At 44.9% G+C, this 11,403-nt stretch overlaps 1 long non-coding RNA gene and 2 other non-coding genes across 3 annotated transcripts; all 3 read left to right on the top strand.

The window, feature by feature from the left end:
• Window positions 1-2,085: 2,085 nt before the first annotated feature.
• Window positions 2,086-4,077, top strand: LOC136370297 (uncharacterized). Its single transcript, XR_010745145.1, has 5 exons — window positions 2,086-2,200; window positions 2,807-2,830; window positions 3,261-3,322; window positions 3,482-3,579; window positions 3,934-4,077. It is a non-coding gene; the product is annotated as an uncharacterized lncRNA (long non-coding RNA).
• Window positions 3,073-3,146, top strand: LOC136370341 (small nucleolar RNA SNORD49). The gene has a single exon (XR_010745151.1). It is a non-coding gene; the product is annotated as a small nucleolar RNA SNORD49 (small nucleolar RNA).
• LOC136370345 (small nucleolar RNA SNORD65) lies at window positions 3,787-3,860 on the top strand. The gene has a single exon (XR_010745155.1). It is a non-coding gene; the product is annotated as a small nucleolar RNA SNORD65 (small nucleolar RNA).
• Window positions 4,078-11,403: the final 7,326 nt, after the last annotated feature.

Raw genomic sequence — 11,403 nt, 5'->3', positions numbered from 1 at the left:
CTTGGGTGGTGTTTCCATGTCAGTATTCCTCATTTAAGCCTGTTGAAGGATAAATTAATGGGAATAGAGGATCTCTTTAGCTGATCTAAAAGATGTGTGAAATCAAGCACAGGCCTGTGTTTCAGGAAAAGGCACCTTTAACTCTGCTTCTGCTTTCCAGGTTGTCAGAAATACAACTTAAAAATTCCCCCACAGGTCAGGACTGTGGCTTTATGGTTTTGGGGGGTTATGTGTGATACTGAGCCCACAGGAGCTTGCCTGCCAGAAAAATCGAGGTTTATTGTTCGTAGAGAGGGTTTTGTAATTGAGTGTGCCTGGTTCTGCTTTTTTATGGTGTATAGAGAAGCCTCAAAGAGTGCTGGTATCAAGAATTGTTTCTTTGGGCTTTTGGGCCAAATTGTTTCTTTGAAGCTTTGGGCTTCCTTAGTTATCTGAGCAAGAAGTGCTGGGATTTGGGAATCAGAAATGAACTTGGGATTCCAAGTCAATGGTTTGTTCTCAACATTTTAACTTCCATATATTTGATCGAGAGATTGCAAAGAGATTTTTGTTCCGAGTCCCTTTCTCTTTGTGTTCTCTTTGTGCAGTCCTTAGCTTATGCGTTCTTGATTTATTTTTATTTTTTTTTTACTGCTCTCCCAGCTATCATCACCTACAAGACTTTGATGCAGAAATTGATGTTTGATAGGGAGACAAGAGCTGTGTGTTTCACTGTGTTTGTGCTGAAAATTGCAAAAAAAAAGAATGTTTGGTTTGGCTCTTGCTGGAGGATCTGTGCCTCAGAGGAATAAACTGAATTTTAGGTGATTTACTACAGCACCACACTAGTCCTTCGTGTAGGAAGTCTTGGAAAAGGTGTGTGAAAAACGAGTTCCACTCTCCTTTTAAAAATTTATAAGTTTAATTTAAAAAATCAAGAAAATAGACAAATTAGGAGACAGAATAAGCAAGAATAAGGCTTGGCACAAGGTCAGCCCATAGCCCACCTCACCCTTTTAGGACTTCTTTCTTTAAGGAGAGCGGTGTTGAATATGCAACAGATGTTAATCAAACAGTCTTCTTTCGATCAGTTTTAAGTATTCCCGATCAATTTATCTAATGGATTTATTTAGTGGGTGGCTCCACTCAGTCTGGTTACGTGAGTGTAAATTTTCTTCTGCTTCTTTTCATTTGGATGAGAAAACAGAAAGTTAACAGGTTTTTAATGAAGGGTCACAAGGTGACGCCTCCTCCCATAACTTCTGGCTTGGTGCTTTAGACCTTATAAAGAAGAAAAAAAAGCCAGAAAATACACATTCATTACCCTTCTAAACTCTTAGTAATAAAACATAACACAGTATAATTATACATAGAGTAGCCATGTTAATATTTGCGAAAATCCAACTATGCATTTATAACAGCGCATTTACGATAGTATTTATAAATAGTACGCATTTCCAGCAGCGCCTAAAGCTGGTTTCGGGGCCGGGCTGTGAGCTCCGCCCGCCGCGGCCCCTCACGGGAGGAACTGAAGCCTGGCCCCCCCCGGCTGCGGAGCAATGGCAGCGCCCGGCCCCGCCGCGGGGTGGTACCGCCCGACTCTTTATAACCGGCCGGCGAAGGCGTGCCGTCCTTTTCCTCGTGTGCCCTTGGAGGCGGTGAGGTGAGCGCAGCGGAGCGGCGCTCGGGGCCGGGCTCGGGGCCTGCAGGGCGGGCGGTAGGGGAGCGGCAGGCCCGGTTTGCCGAGCACATGGCCCGGGCCACTGAGCGAGGTGGAGCGCTCAGCCCCAGCTCGGCAGTGGCAGCGGCCGCCGGGCCTGCCTGGGCCGCGCCATTGCAGGGGAAGGGGGGAGCCGCGCGTGGCGCCTCACGGCCCTTGTCCCCTCACGGCCCTTGTCCCCTCACGGCCCTTGGCCCCTCACGGCCCTTGGCCCCTCACGGCCCTTGGCCCCTCACGGCCCTTGTCCCCTCACGGCCCTTGTCCCCTCACGGCCCTTGGCCCCTCACGGCCCTTGGCCCCTCACGGCCGTTGTCCCCTCACGGCCCTTGTCCCCTCACGGCCCTTGTCCCCTCACGACCCTTGTCCCTCACGGCCCTTTTCCCTCACGGCCATTGTCCCCTCACGGCCGTTGTCCCCTCACGGCCCTTGTCCCCTCAGGCCACCATGGAGGCGGCATCGGCACCACGACCCCGCCGGCAGGGCTGCGGAAAGGCCGCCCCGGTGAGTCGGGAGGGGCTCCGTGAGGGCGGGTATCGCTGCTGTGGGCAGCGCTCGGCATCCGGCGCCGTCCGTCGAGTTTTATGGCGCTGTTGCAGCAATCGGGTCTCGTCTTAAGATTTTCGATTGTTATGGCGCTGTTTCAGCAATTAGGTCTCTTCTTTAGATTTTTTCGATTTTTATGGTGCAGTTTCAGCAATCAGGTCTCTTATTTTAATTTTTCGATGTGCCAGACCCGTTCTGTGTCATTAAAAGTCACACCCACAGCGAACATTGGGGTGTTCGCAATTTCAATTTAAAAATTGCCTTGTTGGTAAATGTAGTTCTGCGAGCTGCATTTTTATACTACTTTAAATTTTTGTAATTCTCAGTTTCCTGATTGAAATTATTTAGAGAGGATTGCTGACTACTAATATTTAAAGTTCTGATCTAATATCTACTAATATCAGATATAATTATTTCAATGATTCATATTAATATAAGCACAGTGGGTGGAAGCACAAAGTTAATCATGAGGGTCTGGATTTGTTCTTGTTTTGCCCTGTTTAAACCTGCTTTATAATGCTGAAGAGTATTCTAGTAACACTTCTCTTGCTTTTATTCCTACAGCAGAAAGATGGCTTGAAGTAAAAAGTAAGTTAAAGTTTTTTATGTATATATTAAGGTGTGCAAAGTTGTTAAAGAGGTTCCAGGCATTTACAAGTCAAGAATAACCTGTTAAAATACATCTTGAGTAAAAAAAAAAATAATAAAACATTCTGTGTCCATGCAGATGAAGAGTTAGTGCTTCATACACGGGGGGAAATTATACAACTGTTTGAGACAAAAGCTAGTGTTTTGAGTGACTGATTAATTAGAGGAGGTAATTAGCGGCTGTTGATGATGATAACCCTGAATAGGAAGTGCCGTCAGATGCGAGAACTGACGATACCCTGGTTCTGGTCTGAAATGCAGCTACACACGGGCTCAAACCTCGACATTCATCCTCTGGAACCCCCCAGGCAGCTTTTTTCTCCCTGCAGGCATCTCACCTTCGTGTCCCTCTGTCCCACTTCCCCTGCAGGGCCTGGGATTTCCAGCTGGATGTGACACCACGGGATGGCAGCAGGTGGCCCTGAGGTGAAGGTGAGTGAGGGGTTTCAGTGCACTGTACAGAATCCTGTACCGGGGAAATGTAAATTTAGAATGAGGTTTGTAGGGCACGAGGAGTTTGGGATGTGTATTTTCACTTCATCTGTGCTCCATAATTTTTTAAGTCTGATATTTATTTCCTGGCATATTTAGGTGGAGCCTGCAGGTTGTTGATGTGCACCCACTGATGTGACAGCTCTTCACACGTCCTGTGGAGGGCACTGGGACAGCAGAGCAGGACAATCTGCTGGGTGAGTTTAATACTTACTGGGCTTTTAGATGAACTTGGTGGCTTTTTTCTCCTCTAAATGTATAATTAATTAAGTTCTAGGCCAAAAAAAAAATACTTGGACTAAAATACAGGCAGTAAATGTGTAAGAGCAGCTGTTTCTGCACTGTAGACAAAGAATTAAAAGGTCTTGATTCTGTCACAAATGTGTCCATTTCCCTGTGATATCATGTGATGAAACTAACCCAAACTTGCTGGAATTACCGGCAGATTGACTGGTGGTGAGAAAAAGGTTTTCTGATGATATCTCACTCATTAACAGATGCACTAATGACGATTAAGGCTGGTTACCTGACCCTGCTCTCCTGTGTTCCAGGTGGTGCTGCTGGGAACATCCCTGAGGCAGAAGGACTCCAACAAAACACCTGAGCTGGAGGATTTTGTGTAACACAACGTTTTTCTGTCTGTTACAAAGTGGTAACGAAGTATTATGACATGTACATTAAAATATTTTTTTAAACCCTGTGTTTTGTCACTTTACTGCATTAAGGAATGACTTTGCATTCTGCAACACATTTTTAATAAACACACTGGGCACTCCATAATTTGCTGTAAAATGTACCCAGATCACAGAGTGTTTACTGCAGATAATGCCACTGGGGTTAGTGTGGTAATTAGAGTTTAAGCAAGACACCAAGAGTGTAATTACTGCAGAGATCAGCCCTTAAATACTCTCACAGCCAGAGCAGCAAATGCAGTTGCATCTGTAGCCTGTTTGCAGGCTTGCTCTTTCTGATTGTGATCTCAAACTTGAATTCAAAATCTGCTGCAAAGTTCAGGAGTTAGGGGGAATCTCGGGAACTTGGAGATGCTTAAATGAGTGAAAACCCAGCATTTGAGGCCAAAACTCCCCAATAATTTATTATTAATGTCAGTGTAACTGGCAGGTTGTAACACTTCAGTTCTGAACATCCAAATTGATGGTGCTGAGCCTTCTGCCCACTTGATGTCAGCAAATGGAAGATTTTAGGGTGTGCTTTTTGCAAAATTTAATTTCTAATAAAACTTAATTCCTCACGAGCCTGTGGTCACTCTGCCAGTGGGGGGACACAGTGCTCACTGTACAGCCCCAAGTGAGAGAATTTGGGATTGGTTTTGATTTCCCTGGGGAGTTCAGGTGAAAATCTGAATCACACTTAATTTTTATTTTCTGTGAGTTGGTGCTGCTCACAGGGCAGTGTCCCTGTCCCTTCCAAAAACAGGTGGCTGTGCTATCCCAGGTATAAATTGCATGAGATATAAAATGTCAGGAACTTCTCTTAAAGTTAGTATGCACAAAAAAAGGCTTAGTGTTTTTCAGAGAAATCTGGTTCTAAAACATGGCAGGTAAATTAAACTGGATTTTTTTCCCCCCAGAATTCTTAATGTAAGACATCCATGGCTTATAAAAAACATTCAGCCTGAGCAATGGAGTAGGTAAAACATGTTTGGAATTAATTAGTTGCTCTTCATCTGAAAGGATTTGAGCAGTATGACGAGCAGGTTACTCCACTGTTTAATTAAAACTTGCAGTTACATTCTGTTCTCAGTGTCTAAAGAAATAAAACTATTTCTGCCTTGATTTTAAGAGCTTGTGTATTAGAGCATGTTGACATTTCTTGTAACATGCACTGGGAACAAAAATGGGTTTGAAGCTCTCAGAGAGCACAAGGAATGCACCTCTTTTTAAATGTGAATCTGCAGACCATGGAGGTAAAAGCAGCCACATGCCCTCAGCAAACAGAACTAATCAGCAATTGTTTAATGAGCTGTTTAATTTGCATGGAGGAGGTTTGCTGCAACTTATTTTGTAATTTTTGCTTTCTAGTATTAGAATTCTCTCATTAAAACAGAGCAAAGTTGATCTGGGAAAACTTAGATATTGAATTTCTCTGGGTTTATTGAGGGTGCAGTTGGTGGTATCTGTTGGAGATAAGTATTCATGAGTTTCATTTTAGCATCACTTGTTTATTGTTCTAATCAAAACCAAAGTTCCTCAGCAGGGATCCTCTAACAGGCTGGGGTTTTTGCTGAGATTAATGAATGGAAAAGTGTTATTTTTGTTAGAAAATGCTGCCTTTCAAACAAAACAAGTATCTTCAACATTTTACTGTGATCTTCCAGGGGAGCACAGATAATTTCATGTTGCTTGAGGGGAGGGGAAATAAAACCATTCTGTTTTGATTACATTTGGAGCACTTAAAACTTCGTGTTGGGGAATAAACAGCAGACAAAAATCTGGTTTTAAAACACAATTATTTTGGATTTTCTAAAGGTTTAAAAAGAACAGTTGGCAGGAATCCCTTTGGCACGCAACAGCAGCCAACAACGCCGGCTAAATCTAAAATAGATGAAAAGATTAAAGCAGAAAGAAAGAAAAATATGCAGCAAGCAAAGAATGGCCGAGTGCCAGCTTTTAGCAATAAGGGAGATGGCAGTGCCATGTCTCAAATCGCTGTTTGAGAGAAAAACATGGAGATTATCCCCAAAATAATGTGCTGTGCATGGAGAGGGGCTGGAATTGTGGAGGAGGAGGAGAGGGACCCGCAGGGGCAGAGCTGCCTCATGCTCCTTCCCTGTAAATCACAAGCCTCACATTTCACATAAATGCTGGTTATCATCCTTACTTCTTGATTGGTATTGTAAAGCAATCATATCTGCACCAGCATGAGAATAATCACTCATGCAAAGCTATAAATTACTATAATTAATACATCCAACTGTTAATGGAAATGTAAAGAGCTTGGCTTGGTGGCTGCTGTTTCAGTTGAGGCAGTGTGAGCTGTATCTACTTAATTAGAAAGGAGCAAGGGATATCCTGTGTATCTGAGCTTTGCAGGATCCAACAAATCCTAGATATTGACACTTCATCCCTCTTCCCCTCAGAGCAGGAGGAAGAGCTGCTCATTTCCCAACTCTCCTTCATTCCAGAGAAGCGAGGCACAAAGGAGCTGCTGCTTTCCAGCAAGGAGTAACATTGGTGTCCTGCAAGACCAGTGCCACAGGTTTGTTTTCTCCCAGCTAAAGTGCTCTGTTATAATTTCTGAGATAACACAGGCAGCAACTCTTGAGCTGCTCAGAGCAAAAACTCAAAATAACCAGGGGGTCTTTGGCTTTTCTCAGGCTCAGGAATGTTCCTGGCACCCCACTGACCTTGTGCTGCCAGGGCTGGAGCACATTTCACGTGTTCCTGTGAAGGACAAGGTTAATGCATCATTTAATGCTCTGCTAGGACAAACATTCCCCTTCTTTGTCACTTCATGTAATTCAGTGCCTTCATTTTACGCTTGAGATCAGTCTCAGCCCAGCTGTTTTATCTACTGATCCTAAAACTGCTGAAGTGGTGAGGACTGAACAAGGTGGGATTTGATTTAGGGCGTGCAAGGAGGGCTGATTTAAAGAATATTGAGCATTTTCTGCTCCTGTGCTCTAATTCAAAGAGTAACATCTGTCCTGCTTTACCTCCTGACACTTGAGCCCACAAGATGGGGCAGTGACCAAGCTCAGAGCATTTGAAATAACAGATTTTTGCAGCTTTGAAGATGCTTCTTTGGGGAAACTTGGTTTTACTGCTGGTTCCCTCCCTGTTGTATAAGAGATTTGCAACTTTCATTACTATGTAGAGAATCCCACACACAGTGAAAATGTCACTCTTTAATTAGCTGTTAATTAATGTTTCTTAGTGTTGGACCAGCAAAGGCTCAGTTTGTGATGCTGTGCAAACTTGCAGTCGTGGTGGTCCCAGCCCCAAAACGTTCCTTATCTGAGTGCGATGAGGAGCCAAAGGAGTTAAAACCTATTTTATTTAATAAAAATAAAGGACGATTGCCCTTCATTACCTTTCCCTCTCATGCAGCTCAGGAGCTGCCAAGTTGTGCCTGCTCCAGGTGCATTTGAGTCAATAAACACCCCAGCCCAGCACCTGCCTGGAACTGAGCCTGAACAAAATGCAAACGAGAAAATCACTCAGTGGAGACTGATTTCAAATCCCTGTTGTTTTAATCAATAGAGATGTTAAAAGTTTAATCTCCAATAATTAGACTTTTGTTTGTTAGTTTTTTGCAAGTCAATACTTGGATTTTTTTTCCATAACAGCTTTTTTTTTGTTGTTTGTTTGTAATGGTTTGTGGTAAAATCATCACACAGCACAGTTGCAATATGAACTCTAAACAAATAATGATTAATGTTTCAGAAGCTGCCTATGGCTTTCTGCTGGGCTCTCCTTGGTTTTCTTTATCATTTCAGTTTATTTCCCAGATTTTTGGATTGCTTTCTTGCTTGTGCTTTCCCAGATCCCGTAGGATCAAACTCCAGATTTGATTTTCTTGGTTTTTTGTGTATTCTGTGCACTTGTAAACTGCACCTAAAGATTTGTTAGTGTTGGCTTTGGGTTGTTGGGTGCTGTTATCGCTGAACCAGTGGAGTAGGCTTGAGGTTTAACAGCACATTAAAGAAAAGCTTCCAGCTAAGCCTGGGGTTATCAGCCATGATAAAAAATAAAAAAATTTCCTGGATGGCTGAAACTTTATTAATAAACACCTGAGTCAAGATAATAGTGGTACCCAATGGTAATTTGGTTACTGGCCCTTATCAGCCAGCAAGTGCAGTGCTGGTGCTCAGGTGATCTGTGAGCTCTTTTAATGCAGCTCACAACAACAGCAGCAGCTGAAATACCCAATATTAATGTTTTACATCTGTGCTCCATCTGATAATCCTGCAGCAGTCTGCAGTGTTCCACATCCCCTCATTACAGATAAGAAACTGGAGCTTGGAGCCGTGCTGGGAGCAGGCAGAGGATTTGGTTGGTCATTGGATAAGCAATTCTCCCGAACTGTGTCAAATCAGGTATTTTATTCCTTTCAGCCATGGCAGTAAATAATAAACTCTTTGTGCTGAGTGAAATCCAGGGGATACCTGCTGGGAAGATGATGGAAGGTTTCAAGCTGGGAGCGAGGTGGGAGCTTTGAAATGCACAGTGATGGGAAGCCCCTGCACCAAGGTACCTGCACTTTGAATTTAATTTAATTTAATCTATCCAGTCACCTCCCCAGCAGCCTGTTTGTTGCTGTGCTTTGGAGGAAGATGCTCTGTGCTTGCAGGAGGTGAAATAAAGCATCAGTGTCAGGGCCAGGCTGTTTGGAAATGCAGAGCAGGAGCTGCATCAAGGACAAGGGATTTCAAAGGTGCTGCTTGTTATGCTTCAAAAGGTCTTTGGAGATGGACAGCAGCAATGTGGTGTCACTTGGCACCAGGTCAGAGGCTAAAGCTGAGGCAAAAGAAGGGTTTCAGGGAGGAAAACAGGGCTGAAGAATCACCATGAACACCAAAATAGTTCAGGAATGGATGTGACCACCAGGTGAGGGGACAGCTCTGGGCTGGTGGCTGCCCCTGCCCTGGGAGTTCAGCTCATTTTGGGGGTTAGCACAGAAGAAGGATAATATTTGCGTTTTCAGCCCCAGCTCTGCTGTTTCTGTGCCTGTGGTGGAGGGGAGCTCTGAGCCTGCAGGAAAGCACAGCTTGGGAAAATCCTGAGCCTTGGAATCAATTAATTAACAAGCAGGTGGGTACAGTGAAGATGAAACAACAAAAAAAGGAATGGTTGAAGTTCTCCTCCTGGAAAGTGATGTGTAAATGCACACAGCCCCAGCAGAGGCCTTTATTTTCTATGTTTGAAGCCTGTCCACCTCTGGGATTTTCTGCCTGTTCTCTGCATGCAGAATTCCCCAGCAGTGGAATCCTGTAGGATCAGAAGTCAGAGCCCTGGGGCAGCAGGGTACCACAGTGGGATTGATTCTTTAGTGCCTTATTTTTCATTTTCTAGAAGAGCTGGAACTTGCAGCTCTACTTGGAGTGAGTTCCAAGGCAAGGAAGCAGCTGCCCAAGGGAGCTCGTTCCTGATGCAGCTGGATTTTCCACATCTGTTGTAGCCCAAAATCCCATAGTTTCCATCCATCCCTGAGTCTCTGTAGGTCTATTCCAGGAATTTGGGCCTGTGGTAAGATGCTTTGAGGTTTTAATGATGTAGATTGTGTTATGGATGGCTGTGGGTGCTGCTTGCAAAATACTGATCAACAAAGCCACCTCCCCATAGCCTTGCCCAGACCCAGAGGAGCTCTGGTTTTCATGTGAGAAGGACAGAGCTGAGAGGGAGAGCCAGGAATAACCTGGTTTTACAGCACACACCCTTGAAAACCCAGTGATAAATACCCAGGCCAAACCTTCAGTGAGCTTATATGTTAATATTTCTCTCCTCTTTGTAAACTGAAATCTGTTTTTTCCTCCCTGAGAGCTGCCACGTGCACCAGGCTCACTGAAGGCTGGGGTTGCTCATCCCAACCTGCTGGATGCAAACCACCCCACACAGGTTATTTTCTCCTCAGATGGACGTTAAATAAACCGCAAAGAAGAAAGATGGCTCAGAAGCCACAGGATCACTAAGCTATTAGGAGCCAAGAAAACTCAGCAAACTGCACACATAATTAAAGGCTGTGGTGAACAGGTGCATCTTTTCTGACTCTATTAAAACAGGTCTTCAGTTTTATGTAAAACCATCAACTGAGCTGGAAGGTAAAACCAGCTGCTGTCTCTGTATTTACAACAGGGGGAGATAAAAAAATGCCCAGAAGTGCCATAAGGGCTGTAAATGAAGCATCTCCACTCCCCCATCCATCAGGGGTCATTGAGCCACGGGCTGATGGACGTTGGAGTTGTCACATAAAAAATGACAATTTATTCCTAAATACCTTTCCTGTATGCCGCTTGGGATCCAGGATTCCTCCAGTGAGCAACAGCTCTGTTGTGATCCTCCTTGAGAACAAACATTTGATAGAATGGTTTGGTGTGTTGGAGAGGACCTTAAAGCCATTTCATTCCAGCATCCTGCTGTGGGCAGGGACATCTCCCACTAATCCAGGTTGTTTCAAGCCCTGTCCAGCCTGGGGATGGAGCTCCATCTATTTATCCATGATAATTAATTAATATTAATGTAATTGTGCCTGGAGCTGGGTCCCCCTTGGAAGTGAGACTGGAGCCTGGCTGGAAGCAGGCAGGGAGCTGTGAGGGATGGCTCTGTCCTGCAGAATTTCCTGTTACAGACATTTCATCGAGCTCCCTCTCCTCGTGCTCCCTACAGCCTGCTGCTGGAAATCATCCCCCAGGCAGAGGAAAACTCCACTGCCCTTGGAGTGGAGGAAAGAAAGTGGGATCGCAGGATGACATCCTTGTGCCAGAGAGGTCGGGAGGAGATTTCATCTGCGGCTCACCAAGGGACATCTCACTGCAGAGCTTGGGTCACTTGTTTTCCCCCCTTTCTCCTAGCTTTGATGAATCTGCTATAAGGTCAATTAGTTTCCATGGCAATAGCAGATCCCCGCTAAGGAGCAGGGAGAGTCTTTGTGTTTCCAGGACATAAGTGCTCCCTGAACATGAGCTCACAAACCTCCTGCGCTGCTGAAACCAGGGGTGATGAAGCACAGGGGAGCCCTGGAAAGTTTTGCCCCTCTCCAAAGGCAGTTGTAGTGGGATAACCCAGCCTGGGGCAGTCCCTGACCACGCTGCCTCCCGTGGTGTCCCCTCAATCCTTTAGGTCACTTTTTGGCTGTTCCTCAGGGAAAAGTTGGTATTTGGGCAATTTTGGGTTGACATTTGCTGACTTCCTCCCCTGAGCAGCAGCAGTGCTTTTGGCTTAAGTATTTTGAGCTTCTGGACATCCCCAGCAGCGTTTTTGTGTCTCCCTCTGCTCTCCCACACACTCCCTTGGGGGTGACTCTTCCCCGCCCTCTTTCCTGCTCCCAACCATCCTCTGAGA

This window comes from Sylvia atricapilla, chromosome 20, assembly GCF_009819655.1.
Source record: "Sylvia atricapilla isolate bSylAtr1 chromosome 20, bSylAtr1.pri, whole genome shotgun sequence".
Taxonomy (NCBI): Eukaryota; Metazoa; Chordata; class Aves; order Passeriformes; family Sylviidae; genus Sylvia; species Sylvia atricapilla.
The sequence above is the reverse complement of the archived record's forward strand: the minus strand, read 5'-3'. Positions and strand labels throughout refer to the sequence as shown.